Source organism: Lissotriton vulgaris, chromosome 2_1 (assembly GCF_964263255.1).
Source record: "Lissotriton vulgaris chromosome 2_1, aLisVul1.2, whole genome shotgun sequence".
In the NCBI taxonomy this organism is placed as follows: Eukaryota; Metazoa; Chordata; class Amphibia; order Caudata; family Salamandridae; genus Lissotriton; species Lissotriton vulgaris.
In genome coordinates, this window is record NC_141687.1 from 1320731627 (window position 1) to 1320739225 (window position 7599).

Here is a 7599-nt window from a genome sequence, read left to right on the forward strand (position 1 = left end):
ACTTGTTCAAATAACTACATATGTAAAAGGAAGTGTATGTGAGAGTTGGAGTATATAAATGACTATACGTGACAGTCAGTGATTTGAGTGGCTGCATTGATGAGTGTGTAATTGTATCAGTGAATATATAGGAGAGTAAATATATATGTTAGTATCTGTATGAATAAGTGAGGTTGTGTGTGTATAACTGTATAGGTGAGTAAATAGAAGTGTGATTATTTGCATGACTAGATGTGTGAGTAACTCTGGATGAGTGGAGGTGTGTGAGTGTTTGTATAGGTGTATGAGTGCCTATAATAGTGTTGTATTGATGAGTCACTGCATGTATGAGTGACTGTATGGGTGAGTGAGGGGATGTGTGTGTAGACCTAGGAATCAGTGAGTGCGTACATAGTAACTGGTATTAGTGCCTCTATTGTTTCGAAAATGGTAGTCTGTAATTTTAGAGTGGGTGTATCAAAGGTTTTAATAAAGTGTGAGGAGCTGCATCAGATTTTCATGCGGATGATGTCATCAGTTTTGTCATCAGTGATGTCACTGACCATGTCATGAATGATGTGACATGTGACATTATCAGCAGTGCATTGCGGGGGCACGAGTTTTTAGTTAGCTCAACTAACTATAACGGCAGAATTTCTATGGTTTTGTATGAATGAAATGTCCAACTAACTATAACGTCCCTGAAACCAATGGTTTTTTCAGTGAATTTCAAAGGTTTTTAAATGCTAATTTGTAACTATAACGTCCCTGAAACCAATGTTTTTTTCAGTGAATTTCAAAGGTTTTTAAATGCTAATTTGTAACTATAACGTCCCTGAAACCTATGTTTTTTCAGTGAATTTCAATGTTTTTTAAATGCCAATTTCTAATTATTTTCTTCTTTAAAACTATAGTTTTTTCAGTGATTTTAAATTATCACTTTTGTCAACCTGGTAAAAATAGGCAATATCTCCAGTTTTCCAGCAATAGCTTCCACAAAAAAGAATTTGTCACAAAAGAGAACAACAACTAATGGTAATAATATACAGAGTAGACGTCCCCGAACAAAAACTAACCCAAAAGCACCAGTTCCCAATATTTTCAAGGAGCAGCCAAATCTGGGGTGCGATCCAAAAACCGAATAAGCCACGTTTGCAGTAGAAATCTAACATCTGCATTCTACTGGTGTAAACTAGGACAACTACCTATGTTGTGAAAGGGATCATAGCCCAGAATCACATCTGAAGAACAACATATGTCATAGAGTTACTGTTCACGCAGCTCAAACACCAATGAAGGCCACAACATGCACTGCCACCAGCCTCAGGATGTCCCCCTGGACTAGCCCCCTTCCTACTACCACCGAAGCAGTGCAGAACAGGACAGCGGATCTTCCAAAAACGGCATGGTCCCTCAGCCACACAATAGCTCAGTGCCAAAGGTACTACTAACTCAGTGCACCATAACTCTTCACCACGTGGCCTTATTAACACCTTGGCTGCTAAGGGTTTTCCCCTCCGGTGCAGACTTTGACTCTTTCCCATTGTTCATGACGAGCTCAGCTTGTCATAAGCACAGCTCAACCGTGCCTCATGACGAGCTGAGCTCGTCATGAGCATGGAAGGGGTTAAGGCACAATCCAATAGATAAAAGACATTGGTCCGAGTGCGGCCCCCCCGGACCACTCATCATGACAGGGTATGTACACGCTGAGCGCCAAAGGTACTACTAACTCAGTGCACCATAAGTCATCGCAAGGAAGAGTGAACAGTTTTATGTCAGCAGTGAGGCATACTATTACTCGAAAATCAGCCAAAAATACTTATAATATTAAAAGAACAAAAAATCGAAGTACATTAATGATAACAATCCGGTGATTTTGAAGATGTGGAATGCAAATATAGACATACAATATGTTGCAGATAACTGAATTGCTGTTTCTCGCTATATCACGTCATATATAACAAAGTCTGAGAAGACAGAATTGAAAGAAATGTGGGAAGAAATTTCACAGGAGAAGACACTTAGCAAAAAATTGTACAGCTTCAGCTTGAATATGCTTTCCCATTAAGAAATTAGATCCGACGAATGTTCGCATTGATAGACATCTGTAAGTTCATATTCAAAGTCAATAGGAATCATCTGGATATGTTTAGATCTTGCTGCGGCACGAAATAGAGTTTTAATATAATGATATAAAACAAGTTTGTAATGATATAGAGTTATGTTTCTTTGGTAGTCAAGAGAAGTATACAGAAAATAACAGTGTACGTGTTGAAGAAGAGATGAAAGATAATAGTGATGTGAAGTTTCAAAAAGAAATAACAAAGTTTAAAGTAGTGTCCGGTGAAAATCCCAACTAAGTATAACGTCCCTCAAATCTACACAATATCCTTTTAGTATCCTTACTTCAAGAACTTGTTTTATGTCGGTTATAGCTTTATTATAATGACTAAATTCATCTTGCAAGTCCAAACGAACACTGAATGGCAGTCTACACTGCAGACAGCAGAGCTCACAATTTGAACTATAACGTCCCTGAAACCTACATTTTTCGACAGTGTATTTCATAAATGTTTCATCTTTTGTTCCATCCACCTACACTGCAAACAGAAGGGTTCACAATTCATATCGAGTCACAATAGCAGATGACGCTGTCCAATAAGGAAGAGACATTGCTCCCAGTAATGTCCCACCAGACCACGCATAATCGCTGACTGCACACATGCTGAATGCTTCCGATGCCCCTACGTCAGTGGAGCACAACTCATGCACCCCTTCTGATACAATATTTTGTGTATAATTTCACATCTTCTGTCCTACCCCAGTGTACCACAAGTCATGAACCCTTTACAATAGAATCTTTTCTGTATTATTTCATATTTGGTGCCCATACCTTAGTGCAGCACCAATCATTGACCCTTTATGATTGAATCCCTGTGTCTGATCCAATGATTGCTGTTGTACTTCTTGCCAGCACCAACCATTACCGGAAGGTTGGCTTACAATTACCCCACACGCATCCACCACAGACGTCACTGCACATGTGACCCTGGTAATAAAAAGAAGTCGAGCGCATGTGCCCGTACCCAGTTACACTATCTATCAGTGTCCGTGTGTTCATTATGTATACAACATGCTGCCCCTAGCCCCTACCACATTACATAGTGCTCTGGACAGCATATGCAACCATCTTACTGACAGTGAGGAAAAACTTTAGTTATGTAACTTTCTCTCGTCATTGTACAAGTATGTACGTAAAGACTGCATCATTAGAGTACTGCAAGGAGAGTGTATATGGTATTTATAAGTGCCTAAAGATCGTTGCAGGGGTTGTAGAAGTACATATGTTGAAGCGGCCTAACTCCGACAAGGACCGTGTCTCGAATTGGCTGCCCTCCATGTGCCAAAAACTGAAACTTCAACTTTCCTTGGCCCTGTATTGCTACAGCTGCAACACTCCACTGAATGTGCAATAAACATTACTCTCTACACAGATATCTCATGTCCAACATCTCTCTTGTGTGGAACTATGGATGAATGTAGGGTCAGTGATTCCCATTACCTTACATGTTGGCCATACTGTTGGACTTGGCTCACAGAGTGACAATGACTTTTGCAACCGGGTGACGGTAGCACTCTAACACGGACACCCGCATCCAGTGTTGTCAGATTTTTAAGCTTTCTGTAGTTCAAATCCAACCAGAAAGTACCCCAAAGTAGCTCAATATTGCTACTTTCAAGGAAGGAGAGGCAGGGACAGCATCAAGCAGGTGGTGAGTGCATTTGAATTGATGATGCAGCAGTATGCCATGTAAATATTTGTCTAATAAAGCGCTTTAACATACTACTTTACTGGAGCGTTGTGTATATATTTATAATCAAGCAATTTGCAGAAACCAAAATTTTACCACACAACCTGAAAAATATAGCCCAATTGTGAGTGATCTAGCCCAATCTGGCAACACCGATGCCACAGCCACTCCCTCACAGCTGGTATACACCCACACCACACCCATCCAACACAGGAGTCACAGGACACGTGACCCTGCTAATATAAAAGACCAGGCCCATGTGCTCTACGCCAGTTTAGAGTACGTGGCCTCACATCTTACTGAGTTAGTAGCACCGCAAGCACTGAGCAGGTGTACAACCTGCGATGATGAAAGGTGCACTAGTATGTCCTCTGCCATGGCCAGATCAAGATTCAGTAGCAAATGTGAGACCTTTTACCTTGCATAGCAGAGCTGCATGATGTGGAGGGTGCCGTGACTGTGAAAAGGAGAGCAGTGATCCCTTGGTGCGCAGCGTCAGGCAGATAACTCTGGGCGGCAGGAGTGGATGGGGTACAGCACCCTGAATGCAGAAAGACGGCAGAGCGATTTAGGCATACCCACTCGTATATACTCTGCCACAGCGTCGGACTGGTAATGCGAGCACTGGTGCAATGCCTGAGGAGCCGGTGCCGAGTTCCAACCATGGGCTCTCACAGCTTGTGGCTGCCTCACGTCGCTTTGGGAATGTTATGCTTTGAATGTGAAAAGGTTGGAAGGTAGAAGTTAACGGGGTTCAGTCATTCTTGCTTTATACTTGCTGCTTACAAAAATGTTCTGGGGATTAAACCACATCAAGAGAATTACCGTCTGTCTTTTCATTCAGAATACTGGTCTTTCCTACAATTACTATTTCTGTACTATCTTTCAGATGTGGGAGCTTGAGGGTGCACTATGTCCCAGCACATGGTTGGAGACACCTCAGTGACACAAAGGTGAGCTGCGAAGATTTTCTCCAGTGTCACTCTCTCACTCTTTCTCTCTCGCTTTCTCGCTCTCTCTCCTTTGATGGACGCATGACGCCCAATCTTAACTTGCTTTTTATCTAACAGGCTCTGATTCACAAATTGACGCCCCCCCCCCAAACACCCCCAGAACTGAACACGTGTAGAACCTGTGATGATGCGTGGCCATCCTGGCAATCAACACCTAGTCTGAATTGTGAGCTCTGTTCACCACATGTACTGAGGCTGAGGAAGTTCCTTTGGCAGGTGGTCGACACTCATCGACACACACCAGTGGCGGAAGGTGAGCAGAGAGGCTTGTTTGCGCAGCAGGGGGCACTCACCTCTGGCCAGTGGGAGTGGATGGGGTGCAGCAGCCTGGGTGCGCAGCAACTGTTATACACCTCTGGGCATTGCAAGTGTATGGGTTACACCAGACTGGGGACCATAATATCAAGAACGGCAATAACATTATAACCGCTAAAGTGGCGATAGTGTTATCGCCGTTCTTGATAATATGGCCCTGTGTGCGCAGCGGCTGTTAGCCACCTCTGGGCAGTGGAAGTGGATGAAATGCAGCAGCCTGGGTGCTCAAAGTAGAAACAGTGAATTATGCGAGTGCAGTTGTATATAGTCTGCAATTACTAATTCTATACTATATTTCAGATAACTAAACTTGAGGGTGCAGTATGTCCCTGCACGTGGTTGGAGACACACGGGCGACACAAAGGTGAGCTGCGAAGATATACTCCAGTGTCAACACTCCCTCTCCATCTCTTCCTTTCTCTCTTTCTCACACTTTCTTTCTCTCTCTTCTCTCGCTCATTCTTTCTTTTTCTCACTTCTTCTCTCTCTTTTCCACTCTCTCACACTATTTGTCTCTCTTCCTTGTATCTTACTCTTTCTTTCTTTATCTTTCTCTCTTCCACTCTCTCTCTTTGTCTCTCTCTCTTCTTCTCTCTCTTTCTCCCTTTCTCTTCCTCTCTCTCTTCCTCTCCCTCACAATGTTTCACTCTCTCTCTCACTCTTTCTCTCTCTCTTCCTCTCTTTCTGTCTTCCTCTCTCTCTCTCGTCCTCTCTTTCTGTCTTCCTCTCTCTCTCTCTCTTCTCTCTCTCACACTGTTTCTCTCTTCCTTGTATCTCTCTTCCTCTCTCTCACTATTTCTCGGTCTTACTCTTTTTCTGTCTTCCTCTCTTTCTCTTTCGCTCTCTCTCTTCCTCTCTCTGTCACTCTTTTTTCTCTCTTCTTCTCTCTCACACTGTTTCTCTCTTTCTATCTTCCTTGTATCTAACTCTTCCTCTTTTTCTCTCTCCTTTGCTGGACGCAAAACGCACCATCTTATTTTTCATTTTGTCTTGCAGGCTGTGATTCACAAATTGTTAAGGGATGGCTATACATAGTTTTATTTGTTGCCGTTATGTTTTATTAAAATGTTTTACACACATCTTTTATTTGTTGTTGTTTTGTTCTGTTTTAATACAATGTTTTATATGTAAATCCATACATGACTAAGATTCTTATTTGTCTAACCTCACAAGCATATCTTTTATTAAAACTGCAACACCAGCCGATTTGTTAGGCTCCACATTTAAAAATGTTCCTGTCACATTTGTTTGTGGGGGTAAGGGGCGATGGCGGACAAGGAACTGCTGCTGGGGAATGTCGGAGTAGTGTTGGGTGTCCGACCTGCATCACCATTGCCTCTATTGCATCTCTTCCCAGAGACCTGCAAGCCAGCCGGCTGCTCCTAAAAATGCGTGCCCGAGAAGTCGCACCGGAAGAACTGCAAGCCCACCAGCAGTTCGCAGAGGGAGACTTGCGGGCCCAAGAAGGTTGTTGACAGTATGCTGGTGATGTGGTAAAAGGGTGCGTTACCTGCTGATGTGGGGAGAGGCAGCTTGAAAGGATATCTCTCACAGACAGAGCTCCGGTATGTTTCAGAAATGCCTCGGACAAATGCCAGCTGACAGACTGAATCACAAAATGGCTTTTCAATGCTCATATAGTGTGACTTATGAACAATTCGCACCCAGGCTTGCAGAGGGACAACTGCGGCCCGTCGGCTCGACTCACAGAGGCAGAACTAAGAGCTGCCCAGCTCCCAAAGAAACAGCAGCGTAGTAGCTCGCAGAGATACAGGCAGAGCAACATACTAGCTCGCAAAGGTAGAGAGCTGCAAGCCAATGGACTGGCTTCTAAAGACATACTTCTGAAGTAGTGATGTTGGGCACAGGTATCGTGAAAGGGTCATCTTCCTAGTAGTGCCCTGGAGTGGAAGTCATGCTGCCTGGCGCTCACCTGTTTCTCCTTTATTGTTAATAAATCTTAAACCTTCACTGCGTCCAAATCATCATTACACAGAGCTCTGCTATATTAAATTGCCCCCGGAACCTTTTGTTTATATTTTCCCTCTATGCGAGGCACAAGATGGCTGCTAACACTTCCTGGTTTCAAGTGTTGGCAGCCAATCAGAGGACACTTCCTGCTATGCAGAGTTTGTGCTTGGGAATAAGGCACAGATATATATATATATATATATATATATATATATATATATATATATCCCTATAATATCTCAAATACTACTGAACAGATTTACACCATTTCAACAAAACCACGCTTTCTAGAACAAGACCTTTCTCCCTGCCAAATTTGGCATAATTCTGTACAGCAGTTTGACCTGTTGCCTTGTCTAAAGTTTCCAATGAAAAATTCATTGAGAAAACACGTTTTCACCCCCCCTTTTTCTCAGCCCCCCCTTGACCAATCACTCCTAAACTCTCCAGATAGGAGTTGATCGAAAAAGAGAAACTTTTTGGAAAATTTCATAAGGAATCGTCAA

General features: G+C 42.8%; 1 protein-coding gene across 3 annotated transcripts in view; it reads right to left on the reverse strand.

Annotated features, from left to right (window-relative positions):
* The window catches only part of MYLK (myosin light chain kinase), a 1710670-nt gene that overhangs the window by 1154140 nt on the left and 548931 nt on the right, over positions 1-7599 (reverse strand). The gene's annotated exons all lie outside the window — the stretch shown is intronic.